We start from the raw sequence: 23,580 nt of genomic DNA on the forward strand, positions 1-23,580 counted from the left end.
GACATACTTTCAACTAATAGGCCTACAGAACAAACCATTTTATTTGCCTTTAAAAAAAACAATTAGCACATGATAGGGTTATTGTTTAACCAAGAAGGAAAACTATAAATGCATGTTCTCACTAAGTAGTCCTACCATAGTTTACACAGGTGGTAATCTATGTCGCATGTATAAACCATTCATAAAGAAAAGGGCCTGACTTGATGGACCAATTTCACTATGCCTGTTATAGTCTTCTATATGCAAAATAAGACGGTTTCGTCGCATATTCTACACTACCTGAATAGGGGTTTGTGTTACGACAATGATGATATAAATCAAAGTCATTGCAGTGCCAAAGAAGTGAAGGCCGTTCTCTGCGTGGGGGAAAAGCAAGCTCCCGCTGGTTACTGGGATCCCGAGACTTGCGCGTCTTTCTCTACCACACAGCCTCTGTCCCTCCCTCTTTCACTCTCCTTCTCTTCCTCATACTCACTCGAAGCTCGCTCACTCCCTCATACTGCTGTTCCCCTTAAAGCAGGGAATAACGACGGGGCGGAGGCAGTATTGGATTGATTTGCCCGCGGTGCGCAACGTCAATGGTCCACACCTGGATGTGAGTTTGACGGAAAGGTAGGTAGCAACATTTTGCATTGTATTATTTACATTTCAAAGGCTACATGCGGTACTTCCATGTCATCATAGGGAATAGTTTATTACGCTACAATATCTTACTTCTAAATAAATTGTTGCAGATGCATGCAAAAAAATAATCCACTATTGTTGCTCCGGCTAACGCTGTGCACAACACACACGTCCAAAAATGTACTTGTGCCTCGTTTTTTAAATATAAAATGTTGGTAGGCTATAAGGCCATTTGTGGGCTATGCTGGATTCCGTTACTTTGTGATTTGTCTTCTTCTTCTTGATGTAGCCATACCGCACTATTTAGTGGGATTGGCTACAATCATGTTGTGCAATGGTATTCCATGTGAAAGACACACTAGACCGAAATGTTTTTCACTATTTTACATTTTGTAAGGGAGACTATGTCAATGCTTGGTTATTCTGCAATAATTCCATTCCATACGATTTAATTTATGCTCCTCGAGTATAAAGCGAATATGATTCGGAATATGTTTGGTGGAACATGCCCATAGCCTCATCATCATAACATCCCATATGCGCACACAGGAAATTGTGTGAAGGCGATGTGTGGCATGAGGTGATAGGAAATAAACGTTTCATTTCCATGGCGCGTCCTATGGCTCCAGAGGCACTACTTGTAGCGTCAATGACGCCGCTATTCGCCGGACAGCCCCCGCCCTAACTCCTGACAGAATTAATAACAAACCTAGCCTACTCTTCATGATAGTCATCTAGCCACGATGTCATAAAGAGCCAGTAGACCTACACAAAGAATGAAGAATTACTCCATTAGATGTAATGGTTCTTAAAGGGAGAAGGGAGTTCCCAGTAATGAGAATAAAAAGTTGTCATCATACACATCCCTATATGTTATTAGTATCACAGGAACCTTGTGGTGTCGTGAAGTGAGGGTAGCCTTGGGGTGACTGCCTGTTAAGCCCAAGGCTGTGTTAGCCTCCTGGGGATGGTTGCCGTGCAGAGGACAGAAGAGAGCACCTTCTATTCTATTATGGTATGTTCTGTTATATGACCACTCAGGTGGGTGGCATCTTGTTTAAGGCCCATGTAGCGGAGTGAATTTAGATAGCTGATTACACAGTCAATCCTTGAGCACTTATGTTGAATACATTGCCAGGTATGCTGGCATGCAATTGCTCACAAAGTGCTTTCACCTTTTATCATACCAGTTTCACCAGGCATTACAATCCATATCCAGTCAAATGCCTCACCTCTGCATCCCTTTGTTAAGCCTGCGTAACAGTGTGATGGCTTGAATTCCACTCACTCTTAAAACGAGCAGACTCTCACTCCCACTCACCTTCATGTTCACCTCCACGGGAGATGCTGTATAGTTTTTGTTGTTGTTTCTGTTCATTTCAGCCCTGCGCCGCTATCTCATAGTATGTCTCTGGTTGACAATTGTCAGTCTTACTTGGCTTGAGTATTGCTGCTTGTAACCAATGTTAATTCACACCATCTCTCGTGACTGCAATATATCGATTTGTTTTCGTCCATGGGCTTTAATTTGTCTCAGTCCTGCTGTCAAGGCAAATTGGATCTTCTATCCCAACTCAAAGTTAGCACAATCCACTTGCCTGCTTTTCCCCAGACACACCCATCTCACACAGTGCACACACACTCCACCTGACTGATGCTTATGCGCACGCACGCACGCACGCACACACGCACACACGCACACACACATATACACATGTATGCATAACATGTTGAGACACCGATCCAAACGGCAAACACAGTCCCATTTCACACCCTCTCTGAAACACCCAAACACCGCCAGGGGTGCATGTTCAGTCAGGCACTCAGTGTTTGCATGTTCAGTCAACACTCAGTGTTTGACGTTTCTCAAAGGCATTTGTATGAACTGTGGACAGAATATTGAGTGACTGACAGCCCATCACCAATACCTAATCACTGATTGTTGTGGCCTTTGCCCAGATAATCACACCAAAGAAGGTATTCCTACTGTCACACTGGTATAAAGGATTTTGGAGACAGGCGCAGGAATACACAATAGGGTTTTTTAATACACCCAAAACAAACACGTATACAAAAACACTGGGCTGTACCCAAACAAAAGGGCGAGGGTAAACCATCGATGAACGACACCCGTAATACACACTATATATAGCAGGCAGTATAACAGCTGCACCAACGCATAGGTACTCACACCACCTACGGACATGGGAACAATAACCGGCAAAGACAGTGGGAACATATATAACATACTAATCAGGGGAAATGTGAACCAGGGGTGTGTAATCAGACAAGACAGTCCAGGGTTGATGATAATGAGTCCCTTTCAGTGAAGCCGAGAAAGCCGGTGACGTAGACCTCCGGAACTGGTGAACAGAATGAGCAGCAGTACCGGGGGGGATCCGTGACACCTACAGATACAGTGGGGGGAAAAAGTATTTAGTCAGCCACCAATTGTGCATCTTTATAAGTGGGAGAACTTGCACAATTGGTGGCTGACTAAATACTTTTTGCCCCACTGTACCTCACTGTGAGTGAGTACAGTGGAAGCATCTGGCAGAAGTTAAATGAAATATATCATTCAGAAGACTAGAGCAGGCTCTGCTGCATGGTCAGACTGGTCCATGTATGGTGGTGGTCTCACCTCTGACCATCATGCTTCTGAGGCCTTTCTGGTTTCCTTGACAGCAAATACATAAGATCTGGACAGGGTTTCCCAAAAGCATTGCAGCTCTAAGATCATCTTTCGTTAATTTAGTTTCAATGGAATTAAGAAGATCTTAGTGCTACGATGTTTTCGGAAATCCCAGGCTTGTTTCAGATCAGATGCTTCAATAAAAATGTAACAACTTTAGGTTCTCATAAAAGGCAAACATCTCTTCAGGGTATTTAACCAACACGAACTACAATGCGTGTACAAAACATTAAGAACACCTGCTCTTTCCGTGACAGACTGACCAGGTAAATCCAGGTGAAAGCTACGGTCCCTTATTGATGTCACTTGTTAAATCCACTTCAGTCAGTGTAGATGAAGGGGAGGAGACAGGTTAAAGAAGGATTTTTAAGCTTTGAGACAATTGAGACATGGATTGTGTATGTGTGCTATTCAACGTTCCCTTTGAATGGGGTATGGTAGTAGGTGCCAGGCGCACTGGTTTGTGTCAAGAACTGAAACATTGCTGGGTTTTTCATGCTCAGTTTCCTGTGTGTATCAAGAATGGTCCACCACCCAAAGGACATCTAGCCAACTTCACACAACTGTGGGAAGCATTGGAGTCAACATAGGCCAGCATTCCTGTGGAACGATTTCGACACCTTGTAGAATCCATGCCCTGACGAATTTAGGCTGTTCTGAGGGCAAAATGGGGAGTAGTGCAACTCAATATTAGGAAGGTGTTCTTAATGTTTTGTACCTTCAGTGTATGTTATGTGTGTCGCACTGAAACAATGGACATGGTCATTTGTGAGGCTTAGGGGGGTTGTTTTGCCTTCAGTGGACAATTGACCTCTTCATGGAGCTCTACGGTACTCTTCATAGGGCTGTATTCTCCATTACTGTTAACATTTGTCATGCCTCATACAGTATCTGACTGTGGCACATTAAGGTGAACAGCTTGCTTCTGGAATTCTTATTTTTATGGAGGCGTTTTCTTTGGAAAGCTTTCAAGTTGTTTCGTTTTCGACTGAATGCAATGTTGATTTGAATAGCTGTTGTCTACTCTCCACTTGAATTTGAACTTGGCACAGGATGGATATTTCGTTGTTATTAGATTGGATTAATGATGCTGCAACATTAACAACAAAGTAGCCATTTAATTCACCGAACCCGGCTAAATTAAGCCATGTATATAATGAAATAACTTGTGTCAATTGCCTTCCTGTGATCTAGCTATGTGAGGAATGCTTACCAAAAGCCTTATCAAATGACCATCTTCCTTGCGTAAAATACATGTGGTAAATATTTAACCTGTTGATTCAATCAGCTATCCAGCATGTGCTGGTGAAGTCACGGATGTTTAGCCACAGGACATAATCCTCTTTTTGTTTGGGTCTGAAAACTGGAACGAGGCTATGATAGAAATGCTCTATTAGGCCCTATTCCCACTACGAGAGACGAAGGAGAGTCAGAGGAGCAGAGTGGCAAAAGCGATTTCTACTTTTCATTTCACATTATATCCATGTGTTTCCTTTCGCTGTGACTGGCAACACGTCATTCTTGGTCAGCAAACTCAAATTGACCATATATCAGTCGCCGCTAGCCAGCAAGCACAAACTATTTAACAATTCAAGCTACTTTTTCTTCTAAAACACATTACAATATTGAATAATGCAACCAACCCATATTACACTCTTGAATAATGCAACAACCAAAAAGCATGTGCAGACAATTAAAGGGTTTATTTTCTCGTCCGTACACATTGAATTGACTGACAATAGACAGCTAACACCTCAAAAGTCTCCATGTACAGACATTTTCCTTATTTAAAAAAAGACATCTGTTTAAAAAAACATTGCTATGCTATTACCATTTTTACTGTAATAGTGTTGGCTCAACAAGACAATTCTGTTTACACTGCTCTGCTGCTTAGAGGGGGGCAACTGTAGGGCGAGTGTCAGGCGCATCGTCTGGAGGTAGCTGTGGAGACGTGACAAGTACACCAGTTTACCTTGTAGTATGTGTAGACGCTTAGATCCAACCTCTTCAGACATTTATGCTCAAATCATTACTAAGTAGACCTCTATTTCTTCATCTGTATCATCTTGTTCTTTCAGCAGTTTCTTCCACCCCAGCTTGTTTTTATAGTTGGTTTGTATTCGTTAAATCCCTCTCTCTTAGCCAGCGCTGTCTTTCTTGCAGCCTACACAGTCCGAGTCAGCAGCCTTACTGGGTAGAGCTGTCAGACAGTAGCTTTGTTAACATTAGGCCTGGAACACTCCTGTGAACAGTTTAGATCTCCCCTGCCCAGAGCATCACTTGCCTACCTACACTCTTAAAAATAAAAGTGCAAGTTGGAACCAAATAAGCTTCTTTAGAGCAAAGCCATAGCGGAACCATTTTAGGGTCTCTGAAAAATGATAAATGGGGATGATTCTTTGAAGAACCATACAAAAATCCCAAACCATAAATGTTTCGGCCCGCCAGGACCGGAATTAAATAGCCCTGCTGTAGAGTGCATATTTCCCAGGGTGGATTTTAAGTGAATTTTAGATTTACCAGTACCACCCACGACTGTGTTTGCTAGTGACAGAGGACATGGTTGTTGCATTCATTCATTTTCAGTCTTGTGGCCTTCACCAAATGAGATCCTAAGAGAATATGTTGTCATTAAATTACATTCTTTAAGACAATACATATTTCATAAGGCCTATTTCTTAACACAAGCCTAGTTTTATCCTAATACAGTTAGTCTGAAACTCATATTTTACAGCCTGCTAGTCATATTATGCTGGTTTGCAAAGTGATGTGTAATTCCTGTTGGAATCCAGCCGGAGTGGGGATTATCCAATTTTTTTCAAATTTTTACTCACCTGCAACCTGGGTTGGGAAGACCAAGATATGAGACTGCCTTAAACATCTAAATTGGAACAACCATTTCAGTAACAGGTGCAATAAGTCAAAGTAACAGATTGGATTCGTTTAGGAAAATGTATTATTTATATTTGACTAGCATAAAATGACTCAATCAATCAATGTACATGCAAGAAAATAGATATTGAAACAAACAATTCTAAAAATCAACCTGCAATAGAGCATGCTGGGAAATATGATATTGGTGGGTGTGGTTTTGGTTCAACTATGGTTATTAACACCAACACTGGAGTTCTTACACACCACTGAGTGTTAATTTACCTATTTACAATGTAAAGGCAAGAGTTCTCCAAGGAACCTTACGAGTTGGGGAATAGGCATTTATGAACACTTTTTGTCAGTGTACTGAGAGACTTGGATGAAAGAGAACTGCTGGCATGATATCACATCATATCACTCCCCTGACAGCTCTTTCTTTATCTGTGTCTGTCTCTAAGCTTTTGTATGTCTCTATGGTAAGCGTGTGGCACATCTGTCTCACTCTGGGGTCATGTAGATACATGAGTTGGTCGTAGTGTATGTGTCTGTGTTTGTTATATGCTTGAGGCTGGAATTTCAGATCACAGCATGCTGATTTAAGCCACCCAAGCCATAGACTGTTCACTCTACTACTGTCCAGCAAATAGTGCCTGAGCATCTGCTCAGACAGATTCTACCCCCAAGCCATAAGACTGCTAAATAACCACAAGACTGCTAAATAGTTAGTTGCACTGACTCTATGCACATTCTCAAGACTATATATACACTCACACTCACTACACTGACACTCACTACACTGACACTCACAGAAATCCCAAACACATTCACATACACTACATACGCACACACACATCATATGCTGCTAATCTGTCCTTTATTTGACTATTTTTATTATCTATCCTGATGCCTGGTCACTTTACCCTGCTTTTTATGTACATATCTACCTCAAATTCCTCATACCCCTGCACAGTGATATGGTACTCTGTATATTGCTTTATTCATAGTTTTTTTAAATTTTAAAAAACTTGGCATCATTGGAAAAGGCTCGTGAGCAAGTATTCCACGGTAAAGTCTACACCTGATGCATTCGGCACATGTGACCAACAACACATTGTTTTGATTTTCCCTGATTTGCAATTCAAATGAGGAAGTATGAAGCCTCCACTGGGTCTGAGGCACAGAGGCAGTGCTCCTCGCTCTGCTCAGTCTTTACCTGGAGACAACCAGCTCCTGTACCCCATGTTAACCTCATAGACTGATCCTACTACTCATTACCACGTTCCAACATGCTGCCGTCATCGTTAGAAAATAGAAGTGCATTATCTTGCTTGTATCATTAATCATTTATTACAGTGCCAAACCAGAGGACATATGTACACAGACATTAGTACGTGGGCTTTACAGTGCGGCGTGTGTTGAGGACAGAGTGTATGCTTTAGTCCGTGTCTCCACTGAGCTGTCATTGCTGCTGGCCCTGTGGAATGTTCCCTGGCTCCGTGTTGTAGCTGGGTGAATTTGGTCACGTCTCACGCAGCGGTGCAGGGACGAGTCGGAGGGAGTCACAAAGACGAGCCACAGGCTTGATCAGAGACACTGTACTACTGAGAACACACAATAGACAGAAGAGGAGACTTTGCTTTACGCTGCTCTCTGAGGTTAGGATGGTACGGTCTGTTCTGGATAGTGCCATTCATGTCGTTGTTGTAAAGTGTGGCGTTTCCGAGGAGTGATCACGTGCTTTTGTCTTGTGGGAGTGGGTGACATAATGTTTTTCAATTGTGAGGGATGTGGAAGGATATTACACTGATTGATAGCTGATGTTTTGAGAGCTACCTGTAAAACACCCGTTTGAAATGAGCGAGACAGTGTACAGGATAAGACACACCTGCAACAAAAGGGTAAGCAAAGTATAAGTCGGAGCAAATAGAGACCTGAAAAGCAGATGAAAGAATTGTAATCTCATTAGTGAGGAAACAATGATGCCTTTAAAAAAAGGACAAGGAAAACGTTTCCATAATACCATGGCGTGGAACTGGCCAGGGGGAGTTGAATGTCTATTCATGCTCTGGGATTGAATTAGGCCTTACAAGAGGTGTAGTGGAATCATTGCAGTCTTTTCAAACGTCGAATTACACCGCAACAGAGTAACTCCCTTGATTTAACGCATGGAGGGTTGCTTTCCCTCGTGGTCAGACTGTTGGCAAACACAGTCGATGGCTGAATTTTTGAATGCAATATTAGTCCAATGTGTTATTTCTGTACCACTCCTAGACTGCGGTAATTGAGATGATTTATCTTATTGAATCCTCAACCTTGTTGATTACTGAAGCGCTGCCATCACAGGTTTTAAGGAGAACCATAGGACTATTTGCTGTCTCTGACCGCTGGGGACAATGGGTATTGTCTTGCCATAGGAAGTCAATGGGTGTCTCTTTTCAATGGGCTAGACAGCCAGTGGGTTGTTGACGTTTCTAATGACTGCTGGGCAATGAGCTGTCTCTCCTCTCTATGTGTTCTCTCTGGCATCATGCCTCTTTCTCTCATTCCCTCAGTGTTTTCCCTTCACCTCCTACTACTGTCTGCTCAGGAGATTTATTTGTATCATCATTTTTTTAACGTACTGATTCACTGGCACCTCTCTCGCATCAGTCTCTGTTCTGATGAGATGGGTGTTCTGCTACTGTAAATCCTAGGGAGCTGCTATTTCATTTCCTTAAGACGGTTTTAGTCCTGTCTTTTATTTCCAGCTTGCCATCATAGCTCGTGGCGTGTGATGGGAAGTGTCACTTTGTCCTTCTGAAGGGGAGGCAGAGCCAGCCCAGAGAGGGAGTGGAGCATCCAGTCTGTTCTCCAGAGCTGCAGAAGCCCTCTGTGCTCCTGCTGATTGCAGTGAGTCAGCAGGTTCTGAGGCTGGGATGGATTTCTCTCTCTTTTTTTCTTACATACCTGCCCCCCCCCACTCTCTCTAAAGAAATCTCCCCTCCTTTTTCAGGGATGAGTCATGTCTCTCTGAACAAGTGGGATGGTGATTACATGTGCATGCTTCATGCCTCATTGTCTTTCACCCCAGCTCAGACAGTGGGGGTGTGCTCTTCTCTTTGTGCTACTGTATCTTACAGCCATCCAGTATCTCAGGGATTCAGTGATGTTGATTGGTGGTGGAGGAGTTGTGTAGCTGTCTGTAGCTCTATGTAGCCAGTGATGTTGGCAGGTAGCCTAGTGGTTAGAGTGTTGGGCCAATAACCGAAAGGTTGCTAGATCGAATCCCTGAGCTGACAAGGTAAAAATCTGCCATTCTGCCCCTGAACAAGGCCGTTAACCCACTGTTCCTAGGCCATCATTGTAAATAAACATTTGTTCTTAACTGACTTGCCTAGTTAAATCAAATTTTTAAAAAATGTCATTGCAGAATGTGTTTTTCCTATTGTCTGTCCATGACCTCAGCGACGCTTAAACTCTCCACTGTAATAAACATCAGAGATTGTAATTAGCCTGTCAGGAGATTAAATGAGAAAGTTTAATCAGTGCTCATGTGAACTGTGACATTCGATTCGTGCCACGTTTGTTTTGATGATGGCGAGTTCCCATGATCTATGCACAGTTAGTGCTGCATAAAGTACTACCATCAAACTGGATATTGCAGGGCAGACCAGCTGGACAGGGGTGACATCACATTAGGAAAAAAAACATGTCTTTGTTTTCACTCAATTCCCAGTGCTAGCTTCCCTGGTCAGGATGTTTGTTGATGTTTGTAGGCTAGTCGCGTAGCAGCAGAAGGTGTGTGGAATAGTTAGGGTCTGAGGAGCAGAGGAGAGGAGACTACTCCTAGTCCCGCTGGGCCTGTCTTGTGGCTCCCAAACTGGTCAGACAGGTTGGATAGGAGATCCCGGATGTGCCTCACCATACTGCACTTGGTGTATGCCTGCTGTGTGCTTAGAGATCTATAGACAATGTACAGGATTAATTACAAGCTAACCGATATCAATGTATGTGTGAATGACGTCTGGTCTCAGGTAATTGTTGGTTTGTATGTAGTGTGTAGTGACTGTGACAGGGGTGAGGCGTCTGCCGCCTGTTATTATGTGATGCCTGACACAAGGACACTCCCAGCTCCTCTATCATGACCATGAGCACAGCAACACACAGTATCTCTCTGCAATCAGCTACCAACTCTGCTCTTTCTCCCTGCAGACAGAACCACCCTGCCAACTTTGGTCCTGGAATACTCAAATCGGTTAGCCATATAATTGACTCCAATATGTCAATGGGTGTGAGTGTCTCGGCCGTTTAGAACTTATTAAAACCGTACATACTTCCTATGATTTAAGATTCAGACCAGAGACTCACGTCCAGGGTGAGTTTCATAGTCACATTTCACACATTCTGTTCCTCATAAACAGGGCGATTTTACTGGGGATATTAAAGGGCTGACATTAAATGTCTTAGTCAGGAGGACGTTAGACCGTAACCATTATATGACCTACGTACAGGCCTGCTGTCGAACATCTAGACTACACCACAGCTCCATCCTAAAGGACTAAAAACTGAAACCGAGTGATATGATTTGATAACGGTGTGTGTGCGTGTGTGTGCATGTGTGTGTGTGTGTGCGCGCGTGTGTGGCAATCCCGATCTATTGATCAGTAGACTAACAATGATGTTTAAATCACTTCTCTGCTTTTTACATCAACTCAGAACTGAAACGGGTGACACGACTTGATAACACCACCGCCGTTCAATTGTGTTCAACTGTATTGACAAATCCTGATGTGTTCAGCAGTCAACAATTAGGGGGCTTGTTTGTGTTGTTGTGCTCACTGATGCACTGTTATCAGCAGAAGGAGGAAACAGAGCTCTCGGTTCTCCTCAGCACCTGCATGCAGAGCTACCACAAACGCCTCAGTCGTGAAGAGAGCCCACGCATTGTTGTGGCGCTCTATGAGCAGATCGCCGTGTTTCTCAACTACAGGCTGTATAACTGTAATAACTATTCATTGGTAGTTGAGTCCGTTAGTTAGTGTAGATACGTTAGCACTAGTAGTCATTAGATAAAGTGAATTTCCCCCATGCAATGTAAAGCCCTTTGATCGAGACAAACAAAAAAAAGCGGTCTATTAATTGAATCCATTATTAGTATTCGTTGCATAGTTCCACAGTTTGAGATCCTAGCATTTGTTCTGCTCTCCACACAGATCTTTCCGTGGTACATTGATTCTCATCGTGAAAACAGCCAAAAAGGTCCTTGATAATTCGTATCATGATGTTGAAGTGTAGCCGCTATGGTACCGACACTAGCACACAGTGCTGCCAACTCCTCCACAGTGCACTGATGCTTTCAGCTAGCACTCAGTAGACCCTCTATTCTGATGCACACAATGGTCTTAAACAAGAGACTGGTTTACTGGACTGACAGTAAGTCTTAAACAGTTAGCTCTTCGGCTCAGTAGTAAAGGCATTGACTGGGTGACTCTTAGTTAGGCCTCTCTGTGTCTAGATGGCAGTAACATTGCGCTCCCCGTTCGACCCCTTTACTAGCTCCCTGTCACTGACACCAATAACACACAGAGTCCCTTTAGCTTCCTTTCAGTCATGCTCTGATCCTAATAAGGAGATGAATGGCTCTATACAAACAGGAGAGTGAGCTGAGCTGGGACTGGACCCATGCCCACTGCCAGCCTCTCCTAAAATGTCTGTCTCTCTCCCCCAGAGCCTCTCCTCGCAGACTCACCCAGCCTCTCTACCAGCCTCCCCCTGCTTCTCTCAGCTCTCAGCTCTTTGGGTAGAATGACCAGGTCCCATGTAGCTGGAATCAGGATGTAACAACGAGGGACATGAATGTGGTCAGACAAGAAAGGAGAGAGGGCAGTAGGAACTAGTATTGCCACAAACACTTCCACCCTTCAGGACTCTCTCCCTCCGAGGCAGGCAGACCAAAGCATGCTAAATGGGCACCAGCTGACAGAAAAAGCCGAGATTCTTTTGTGCTAAAACACATATTTAGTGGCTGTCAGCGAATGACAATCACCATGTAAGAAGTCATTGTTTTCGTGTTTTTAAGAAAATGGGAGTTCACTGGGGCAGTATTTCCACTTGGCAAATGAGCATGTGCCAATCAGGGATAGGATTTCCCAAGGGAGGCCTTTTCAACTAGTCTTCCATTTAATATAGCTCTGCTTCCATGGTAACTCTGTCTCCCTCATACAGAAGGGTGCTCTTCTCTTTGTTGAATGTTTTATACACTAGCGGTCTTTTGTAGGTCTTAGTTGACATCTTAATTTCTTTATAAATGTTTCAGAAAGGAGTGGTGTCGACTGAAATGGTGTGCCTGCCGCACACATTCATAGCAGAGGTGTTGAATATGAGCATAAATGGTAACACCCCAGAGAATGTACAGTACTGCACGCAGAAGCAGTTCATATACTTTTGAGCTTTTCAGATTAGGTTGAAATACGGTATTTGTTGCCACTGAATCTCTGGTCTTCAGGCTTTTTAAAGGACAAAACTGTAAGCCTTCATACCCACGTCTATCGACTATTGTCGAAAACAAAAATGAAAATCTTTCATTCCCTCACATACTATGGTATGTCTTGATATGTTCTGGCTTCTCGTCTTTACACATTACTCTAACATGCCATAGGACCCACCCCCACATGTCCTTCTCATTGGTTCTTTGCAACTCCTTCAATACAGTGGCATGCTGTCAGCTCAGGGACTGAATGTGCACATCAGGGTTACCCAACTGGCGGCCCGTGGTTGATTTTTATTTGGCCCCCTTATGTGTATTTTGTTGTTGTTGTTGGGCATGACTGTAAAAACACCAGCAAATCAGCTCCAAGTGATTTTAATTTTGGAAATGTGTTCCAAAGTATTCCCACGCATAACAGATAGATAGATGTATGTGATCGAGTACAAGGTGTGCCATGATTATGTTTGAGTCAAATATTATATCTGTTTGGGCTTCCTGTGGTCAATTTGCAGTCTACAAATGATTTGTGGAAGCCCCCCTGATCATCCACTCAAGAGAAAATCGGCGTGCCGCTGAACCTAGTTGATGATCCTCGCTGTAGATCTTCTACTGTTGAGGTGATGGAGCTGATGTAAATGGACAGCCTTTAATTTCAGTCGACAGACTATCCATTAATTCCATTACCACCCGAGACATCAGGCAGGCAGTCCTCCTGTGTTCTGTTCTGTTTTTAGTGTTGGACTTCATTCTCACTAGGTAGCCTAAGGGTCCAACAGCCAGTGTGTATGTAAGCAGATGCTTGAGTCAACACCTGTGGTCACTGCTCGCTGTCTAGTCACACAGATGCTAGGCTTTGCCAGCAAGTTTCACAGTTAAAATGTATATAACGCACGATTGGCATATTTTGTAATGATTATAGGTTTGGCTGGCATTTATTGCAGTCTTTTTTGGGGGGGCTACAATTTGATTTTGAGAGTCACTGACTGGAAGGAAATTCTGTGTTCTCACCATCAATTAAATTGAATAAACTCGCATCTCTGCTTTGAGAGTGATGAAATATTTTTTTTTATAGGGTCACGAATCGTATCTGTTTCCACAGCAACCACAATGATTTGCAGGCAGCTTATGGTCAGTGGATTGCTATTTGTAGCACTACCGTTTGCTGATGACAGACCTACCAATGGCCGTTCAGAGTTTCGTCTGTATAGCCTTTGGCTGCATTTATTTATACAGTATCTGCATTCTCATAATCATGGCTCAGCCAAAGACTATCATTACGATTCAGTAAAATCAAACAAACGAGAAAAATAAGAAAAAAAACTATTTAGATGGCTTGAGTATATTTGTGAACGTCCGGCTCAAACAAGTCTTATGTACTGTAGCAAAATTTGAAATTGTGTTTTTTTACATTGGATAAAAGTAGACTCAGAGCTACAAAATGGTATATCGTACACTACAGTCGAGAAACAATTGGAAAGTAATTCTGCTTTGAAAGTTGCTAAACTTGTAAACTCACTTTTGAGAAAATGGCCTTTTGAATGTTTTGGTATTACTCCTGTAGAGCCCTTTGTCTAGACCCATTTAGCATCGTTAACAAACTCTTAAGCTTTAGCCTCACCCATCTCTTTAAGGGTTGATCACAGTGTTCTGTACTAACAACAGCAGTCAAGCACCCAACCTAACTTGCTAGCTACTTCCAGACACAAATGAGAGAATATCTCACAGTACGTTACTCAACGGCAGTCAAGCACCCAAGCTAACTGGCTAACATTGGCTAGCTTGTTAGCTACTTCCAGACACAAATGAGAGAACCCCCCCACGCTGACCATTTTACTCGCCCTAGCAGAGCTGGTTAGAATGTTTTCATGTTATCCAGAGCATTGATGACTAACTGTGCTGCTGGTAACAATTTGTTATTAAGCTTTTTTGCAAAAGTTTACTGACACCAGCCATATTCAATGGGTGTTGAGCGTGTGATGAATTTACGGTTATTCTGCACTCTGGCACACTCAGATGAGAGTGCTCTAAAATTGGAGTAGATGGCCAGACTGAATTTACGAATGCACCCAAAATGGTTACTTGCATAGTGGAGTCTTTTTTGTTAAGGCATGTATTTAGCTAGCTAGGTAAACAATGAACCATAATCCCAACTCATGACGTTACGACCCTGCATGAATCTGCAGGTAGCTAACCAACTAGGTTCTATGGTAGCTAGCTAACATCAGGCTATAACTAGACAAGCAAATGGCTCTGAGATACGAATTAGAAGATCATACACGTAACGTTAGCTAGCGAGCGAGCCAGCCAGCTAACGTTAGCTAACTTGTTAACAGTACACTTTAACATGAAATTAAAATACTTTATGTCAAAATTAGAAATGTGTAATATCTGAAAATATAGCTAGCTAGACTATCGAGTTTATACATCATGGATGGATGTGTCTCCTGCCGGATGCCACGGTTGCCCTTAGTTTGAAGATGTAATCCGGAGACAAGTGTTTTTTTCTCCTTAGCTATCATACTCGAATTCCACTGATTTTTAGATCTCGGTCCTCCAGAAAGTGGAGAGCAACACTTCTGCAGTTTTATTTTGTGATACATAAAAGCAGCATTAGACTGGATTACCTAAACATACTGACCAGCTCAAATAGAGAGACGCGTATTATATGGCATGTCTAGCACACTCATTATCGAAGCCAGACATGGCTAGCGGGAAGATTGCTGTCTTTTTCTGTGGCTAAACCAACTAGGCTCGTAATTTAACAATTGTATTTGTATGTAAAGATGGCATACACATTTGTTATTCATGCACATAAAAGTTCACATGTTCGAGAAGGCATTTCTGCCCCAAAAAACACATTTTTTAAAAATTGCGTTCAAACGGCTCTTCTGTGAAGTAGTGACCAAACAACTAGTTTCCTGAAACGAGTCACATTTTGTAATATCACTCGCTAGATCAATGCAGGAAAAACTATTACACAGTAACGTGATCTAGTGTGGACAGCCTGAAATGGACAATGGACAGCCTGAAATGACCACAGGACCCGTTGATGTGTTAGACTCCTTCTCCCCATGATTCTTTCCTTAGTTGTCACCAAGGCAGTCATCTTGAGTGACCCTCTATGAATATGGTATTGACATGAGGTGGACCCCGTGCCCAGACCTAGAGAAGGAGACCGTTGACTATTCTAGTGACAGGCTATTCATTTTTGTTGTTGTTAGCCCTGCACAACGCTGCTTGACTCAAGAACAAGACGTAGACACAAGATCAATTTAAGGAACACGGCGGGAACTATCATCTGCACAATCTTAAATGTCCACCACTAAACCATAGCTCACACTTGGAAGCCAATTGTCAGGAAGGATGACAAGACCGTAGGAGGTGAGAGAAGCACCCACCCTCTCACAATTCCCCTTTACTAACGACCCTCTTCCAGTGCAGGGATGGCCAGCTTTGATGGGGGTGGGGGCCACAAAAAATAAATGCAACAATTTCAACAATTTTACTGAGTTACAGTTCATATAAGGAAATCAGTAAAATGAAATAAATTAATTAGGCCCTAATCTACGGATTTCACATGACTTGGCAGGGACATAGTCATGGGTGGGCCTGGGAGAGAATTGGCCCACCCACTGGGGAGACAGGCCCAGCCAATCAGAATGAGTTTTCCCCCACAGAAGGGCTTTATTACAGATATAAATACTCCTCAGTTGTATCAGCTGTCCGGGTGGCTGGTCTCAGACGATCCCTCAGTTGAAGAAGCCGGATGTGGAGCTCCTGGGCTACCATGGTTACATGTGGTATGCAGATGCACAACCAAATTTCAAAATTGTACCTTGTGTATCATTTTTCCAGCTTTTTGTGTAAATTGATCCGCAAGCCTACACAAGGGAGGCCGCTAGTGACGTGTTCTGTGGCCGGGGTTGCCACGGTAACACTGCTGTAACATTAGCGACCTTTTGGTGGCATGCTGGAGATGCTGACCTCACAGCAGGACCACGCTGACACATTACACAATGTGCGAGCTAGTAACCCCAGGATAGAGGTCTACTCGGCTGAGGAATGTATGAAGGAGTTAATATAACCTACTGAGGAATGAGGCTGACTGGCTTCATGCTCCTCATCTAATGGCACGACCTCTGTCTGTCTCCAAACTGCCACTGATGCAAATATTTTCTGCTGAAACGCTGACCTAACCCATAGGATTCTTTATTACAAGCAGCCTTTATGGATTTTTCATTCAGCTGATGGTGGAACACACACACACGTACACACACACACCACCCTCCGTTTAGCCTCAGGCTGAGCGTGGGATGACTGTGTGAGCAACACAGAACTGCTCATGTCAATCTCTTCACCATTGGACGCTATGAGCTATGATCACTGCTGTGTCTCTCTCTTTCTCCCGAATGGATGCTGATCAAGCTTCTCCCTGAACACCAATCACTTTAATAATGTTTACATGTCTTACATTGCTCATCTCATATGTGTATACTGTATTCTAATCTACTGTATCTTAGTCTATGCTGCTCTGACATTGCTGGTCCATATATTTAGATATTCTTAATTCCTTTACTTAGATTTGTGTGTATTGGGTATATGTTGTGAAATTGTTAGATATTACTTGTTAGACATTACTGCCCTGTCGGAGCTAGAAAGCCAAGCATTTCCCTACACCCTCAATAACATCTGCTAAGCATGTGACCAATAAAATTTGATTTGGCCAAGCCTCTGGGCCTCTGCAGAAGGACCTGGGGGATTTTCTAGGTCGTTTTCAGCAGTGTGTGTCTGTGTGTGTGTGTGTGTTTGTCTAATGGCACTCTTCCCCTCCATGGACAAGGCCAACCGGACAAATAGTGCAGCGTCAGCACATTAAGCTCCTTTTATTTCAAGGGGCAGGCAGTGAGCCATTAGAAAACTAAATGAAAGGTGTGTTTGTTTTGGTTCATTGTTGCCGTCTCTGGTTCTGTGTTTCAGCGTGTCACAGGGAGGTACAATAGTCTTTTGTTTCCAGGTGTTCCCTGAGCTGCCTGCCACTGAGTGAGGAGTGCTGAGCTGCTGCAATAGAGGTCATGTTCAGAGCCAGGGTCTGTTTGCTGCAGTGTGTGTGTGTGTGTGTGTTGAGCTGCAATATAGGTCATGTTGTGAGCAAACCATTGATAGTTACTTCCTTCTCATCTTGCCCAAAGCACACCTTTATCCTGGCCTTACTTGAGCCATGCATCGCACACAGCCTTCAGTTATAATTCTACATGTCCTTTAATGGAAAAAAAGCTTGTCGTGTTAAGCAGGCCGTGGTAAAAAAAAAATGTCTGAGATGATTACAGAAGACAGAAACGCAGCCCTATAAGCAAAGATATAGATAATTAATGACGATGCAGAGCGGCGTAGAGAGAAGAAGCAAGTCACACCCACCACCACACAAACCCACCACCACACAAACCCACCACCACACAAACCCATCACCACACAAACCCACAACTCATTTCAATATCCTCTGACATATCTCCGTGGGATGAAACAGTAACCGCCATCGCTCTGAATGTGGACCATCACTGCTCTACAAACATACACTTTGAGATATCAGAACACGGACAACCTTAGTGTGTATTGACTAGCAGTTTGTGCCCCTGAGTCAGGTCTTTGGATAATTTAGTAGAGCCTCGGTGAGGGACATTATGGGTAAGCATGTTGGCCATGACTTCATGCCTGCCCTTCCCTTCCTCCACCCCTCTGTCCTCCGGTCTGTGGCACATTCAGATCAGATTGATGGTTTTTATAACTGGCAGCATTTCTACTAAGGATTCCAATGAACTGGGATTAAGGGCCAGCATACTAAACAGGGAGGTATATATGAGTGGACCGACTGCTATCGATTCCCTCTGCTTCGATCTGACAAGCAGCCCATGAAGGGAGGGAGTGTCCCGATGGTGACTGATGTGCAGGATCAGGATCAGTCTGAGTTGTAAAGCTGTGTGTGGTGCAGTAGTGATGGTGTGGGTGTGTGTAGCTCTAAACTGAACTGGGTTTATTTTGGAGCTGGTTTGGTGTGTGTGTGTGTGTGTGTAGTCTGTCACTCACTGCACAGTTGGGTAGGGAGGGGTTGGTCTGGATGACGGTCTGGAGACAGGGTCAGCCAGACTATCAGTAAGGCCTCCTGGGGGGTAGGTACTGTCCGGTGAGTAGCACTCTGTGGAACAGCTTGTTGGCTGTCAAGAAGTCAACTCCCTTTTCTGCCAGAAAGCTCACACACATACATACACATAGACACACACGCACATACACACACACACACACACACACACACACACACACACACACACACACACACACACACACACACACACACACACACACATGTAGTTACAGGCCCTGCGCCGCAGTGACGCATAACCTCAGTGGGAGGTACAGACCACGAGAACAGCCTCCTCTCTCACTTATAAACACGCTACGACGTTGCGACAGTGTGTGTGTACTGCATGTGTCTCTCTCTCTCTTTGTGTGTGTATGTGTAAATTACATGGTGCCTCTTTTAGACAGTTGTACTGTTTGTGTGTATTTGAGAGCTCCCATGTGAGAAGCTGCAGTACTGTAGCTGTGAGTCGTTTGAGAGGCTGTGAATCTGTTGGCTGGCCAATTGCGAACTACTCTAACGAGTCAATCTCCGCGTGAAACCATGTTGTGCAACAGTGTAATCCTTCAGTATGGGCTGTATTTATCTGTCTTTGCAGATGGATTCTTGTAGCCTACACTGTTACAAAAAAAGGGTTCCAAAAGGATAGCCATTTTCAGTTCCAGGTAGAACCCTTTTGGGTTCTATATAGAACCCTCTGTGGAAAGGGTTCTACATGGAACCGAAAAGGGTTCTTCAAAGTGTTCTCCTATGGGGACAGCCAACTAACCCTTTAAGGTTCTAGATGGCACCTTTTTTAGAGTATATCTGGACAGCTTTGGTGTGTGTTTGGGTGCAACAGAGGGATTTATGGTCTGCTGCTTAATAAACACATGATTAGCTGGCACTTGTGCAAAGTACAGGTAACTGTCAAAATAAAGGAAACCCCAATATAGTGTCTTAATAGTGTGTTGGGACACCACGAGCCGCCAGAACAGCTTCAATGCGCTTTGGCAAAGATTCTATAAGTGTCTGGAACTTTACTGGTGTCTGGAACTTTACTCGACACCATTTTCCACAAGAAACTCCATCATTTTGTTGATGGTGGTGGAAAACACTCTCAGGCACCACTCCAGAATCTCCCATAAGTGTTCAACTGGGTTGAGATCTGGTGACTGCGCACACACACACACACACACACACACACACACACACACACACACACCCTGTGCTCCTTTGAGATCCCCTCTTTCACAGTAACTGAGATCTCTTCTTCTAGCTCTGGTAGCCAAAATAATGGGCAACTTGGCATTTTTACAAATGAACCTAAGCTTGATGGGATGTTAATTGCCTAATTAACTTGGGAACCACACCTGTGTTCAAAGCGCCTGCTTTCAATATACTTTGTATTTGATTTATTTGACCTTTATTTACAATGACGGCCTATCCCGGACACCGCCCTATGGGACAATCACGAACAATTGTGATACAGCCTGGAATCAAACCAGGGACAGTAGTGATGCCTCTAGCACTGAGATGCAGTGTCTTAGAGCGCTGCGCCACTCGGGGGCCCCCGAGTTTCCTTTATTTTGGCAGTTGCCTATATACTGTGAGTTCAATCAGTCTGTTGTGAGAATAGGTATGGTGACTTAAGGCGGACCAACAATCCCCTGTGGTGGGGTCTGAATCTGGGGAATAGAGCCTGTTTGTTTCACACCAGCGCACAGAGCCAGTAGACATACGCTAGCAGATGTACACATCTTTTACACTGCAGAGGATGAATGTCAATAAAAGCACAATCACTTGTGTTAATATGTGTTCCACTGCTAGCTCAAGGACACCTGCCTCATTTCACCATGCTGCCGCTTTCTACTGATGGATTTTTGGTTGTCTTCTGTGAGATACTCTTGACCGGCAGCAGTAGTGGATTTTTTTTAAAGATGGCGCAGTACTGCAGTTATTTGGCACATCAATAAAAACAAAACGTTTTAAGTAAATGTTTTGTTATTCTGCTCGAACATGGTTTGCAGTTTGAGACATTTCAGAAGATTATACAGATGTAAATCATTGGTTAGAAGGCCTGTACAGTTTGGCTTTGCAGAAAACGATCTTGCGGTCCGAATTTTAATTTAAAACCTCTTAAAGGTTTGGGCTCCTGAGTGGCGCAGCGGTCTAAGGCATTGCATCTCAGTGCTAGAGGCTTCACTACAGACCCTGGTTTGATTCCAGGCTGTATCACAACTGGCTGTGATTGGGATTCCCATAGGGCAGCACACAATTGGCCCAGCGTCATCCGGGTTTGGGGTAGGCCGTCATTGTAAATAATTATTATTTTCTTTACTGTCGTGTCTTGGGCTATGCCGGATTAAGTGATATGACATGCTATTCTATAAAATAATTTATCCGTAATTAATATCACCTGATTGAGCTAATCATGTAAATGTAATTAACTATAGAGTCGGGCACCACAAAATAATATTTATAGAGCTGTTATCTTCCGAATAAACTTTTAAAGACCTAGTAATATTTTACATCGATAGCAGTCAACATTAATCTTCATCTTACTTCAGTCTCATCTGAAAGTTGTACATTCTTGGTTATCTGCAAGAACCCTGGCTAACAATTTGAATCAGCAATACAAAATTGGGTTTAATTATTTATTAACTAAATACCTAACTAATGACACAGAATTCACATACACACAATTAGTCATAACTTGATTACAAATGACGTCATAAAGGAAAACGTTCCTAGCGGGCGGAACAGATATGACAGCTTGTTACACAAAGGAAAAGGGGCTGGGTTGGAGTGAAAGAGCGAGAAGACTGAGGGACACAGGGAGAAGCTGTGCTATCGTAAATACAGTATCTTATGCATTATAAATTACTGCCGATTTGGAAAAGGAAAATGCAATAAATATTTACTCTGAGCTGCGCTTCAGTAGGTTGGTGGTAGATGGAAGGCCGTGTTACCAAACCGAGTCCTCTGTCCTTTGAAGAATGTCTCTGGTTGTCAGTTGGATACGTTGTAGTAACGTTGTTGTGTAATAGACGGGATACTCTGTCTGTTCATTCCTAACCTGCTTTTGCAGCTGCGTTCGCTAACTCAACAGCTAGGAGGTATCCCTTCTGTAGTGAATAAGAGTTCAAAGTTCATAACATTCGCAACCAAAGCTCATGCTGATGTTGGCTTCATTCTGTAGTTATTATCTGAACCATTCTGACATAGGACCGTCGCCCTCATATCCTCGGAACAGGAAGCTATGTTGTCGTCAAGACTTTATATAGGAAGGGAGAAAAGGGGTGTGTGTCATAGTTTACAACCTCTGTCTCTTCATGTGGGCGGGCCACTGAGTGAGCAGCAATATCTTATGAAAACCCACATCTCACATTTTAGAAGCTAAAATCACATTTCATCCCATCACAAATAATTTCATATTCAAACATTTTAATTGAACAACAATTCCATGTGAATCCAATAACTCGGATGTGTAGCCTTTCCACTGTAGAGTTTGTTGAGTTTATGTCATCTTATCATTGATGAGAATGTCTCAGATGACAACTGAACTGACATCATATTCATTAAGTACCACCGCATATGTTCAATTGTTCGGATTACCAGAATATAGTTCATTTCCCCCCACATTCTGATGTTCCCAGAATCTCTATGTTAACCAAGTGTAAAAAAAATGTAACCTCAGTAGGGTAGAGAGAGGAAAAAGGGGGGAAGAGGTATTTATGACTGTCATAAACCTATCCCCCAGGCCAACGTCACGACATTACTGACTTGTCTAGTTAAATAAAGGTAAAAAATAATAATTCTCCGCCATTTCCTGGTTGCTAAAATTCTAATAGTTCACCTAATTTCAGTTTGTGACAAAACAAGCAGTCATTGTGTAGAGGATTATTGTACCATCTAAACCAATGTGAAGTATATTTTCCATAACTAAAAATATTGTATTTTCAACTGTTTGAAGCTGATGTACAAAACTGAAAATAAAAGTCACAAAAATGACACTTAAGAACAGGAAGAATAGAAATGGTGCACATAGAACAGATCTACTGCTTCTTAAAATCAAATCAAATCAAATTTTATTTGTCACATACACATGGTTAGCAGATGTTAATGCGAGTGTAGCGAAATGCTTGTGCTTCTAGTTCCGACAATGCAGTAATAACCAACAAGTAATCTAACTAACAATTCCAAAACTACTGTCTTATACACAGTGTAAGGGGATAAAGAATATGTACATAAGGATATATGAATGAGTGATGGTACAGAGCAGCATAGGCAAGATACAGTAGCTGATATCGAGTACAGTATATACATATGAGATGAGTATGTAAACAAAGTGGCATAGTTAAAGTGGCTAGTGATATATGTATTACATAAGGATGCAGTCGATGATATAGAGTACAGTATATACATATGCATATGAGATGAATAATGTAGGGTATGTAAACATTATATAAGGTAGCATTGTTTAAAGTGGCTAGTGATATATTTACATCATTTCCCATCAATTCCCATTATTAAAGTGGCTGGAGTTGAGTCAGTGTCAGTGTGTTGGCAGCAGCCACTCAATGTTAGTGGTGGCTGTTTAACAGTCTGATGGCCTTGAGATAGAAGCTGTTTTTCAGTCTCTCGGTCCCAGCTTTGATGCACCTGTACTAACCTCGCCTTCTGGATGATAGCGGGGTGAACAGGCAGTGGCTCGGGTGGTTGATGTCCTTGATGATCTTTATGGCCTTCCTGTAACATCGGGTGGTGTAGGTGTCCTGGAGGGCAGGTAGTTTGCCCCCGGTGATGCGT

The 23,580-nt window shown here is 43.0% G+C and overlaps 1 protein-coding gene across 9 annotated transcripts in view; it reads left to right on the plus strand.

The window, feature by feature from the left end:
* Positions 1-442: 442 nt before the first annotated feature.
* The window catches only part of LOC112254339 (band 4.1-like protein 1), a 125,064-nt gene continuing 101,926 nt past the window's right edge, over positions 443-23,580 (plus strand). For 4 of the 9 annotated variants that reach the window (XM_042324261.1, XM_042324265.1, XM_042324263.1 and 1 more), the window contains exon 1: positions 444-612. The gene's annotated coding sequence lies outside the window, so the exon portion shown is untranslated. Of the gene's footprint in view, positions 613-23,580 lie in introns of all 9 variants that reach the window. The other 5 variants (XM_042324268.1, XM_042324269.1, XM_042324262.1 and 2 more) reach the window with 4 other exon arrangements.

The sequence above is a fragment of the Oncorhynchus tshawytscha genome, linkage group LG07, assembly GCF_018296145.1.
Source record: "Oncorhynchus tshawytscha isolate Ot180627B linkage group LG07, Otsh_v2.0, whole genome shotgun sequence".
NCBI classification, from domain to species: domain Eukaryota; kingdom Metazoa; phylum Chordata; class Actinopteri; order Salmoniformes; family Salmonidae; genus Oncorhynchus; species Oncorhynchus tshawytscha.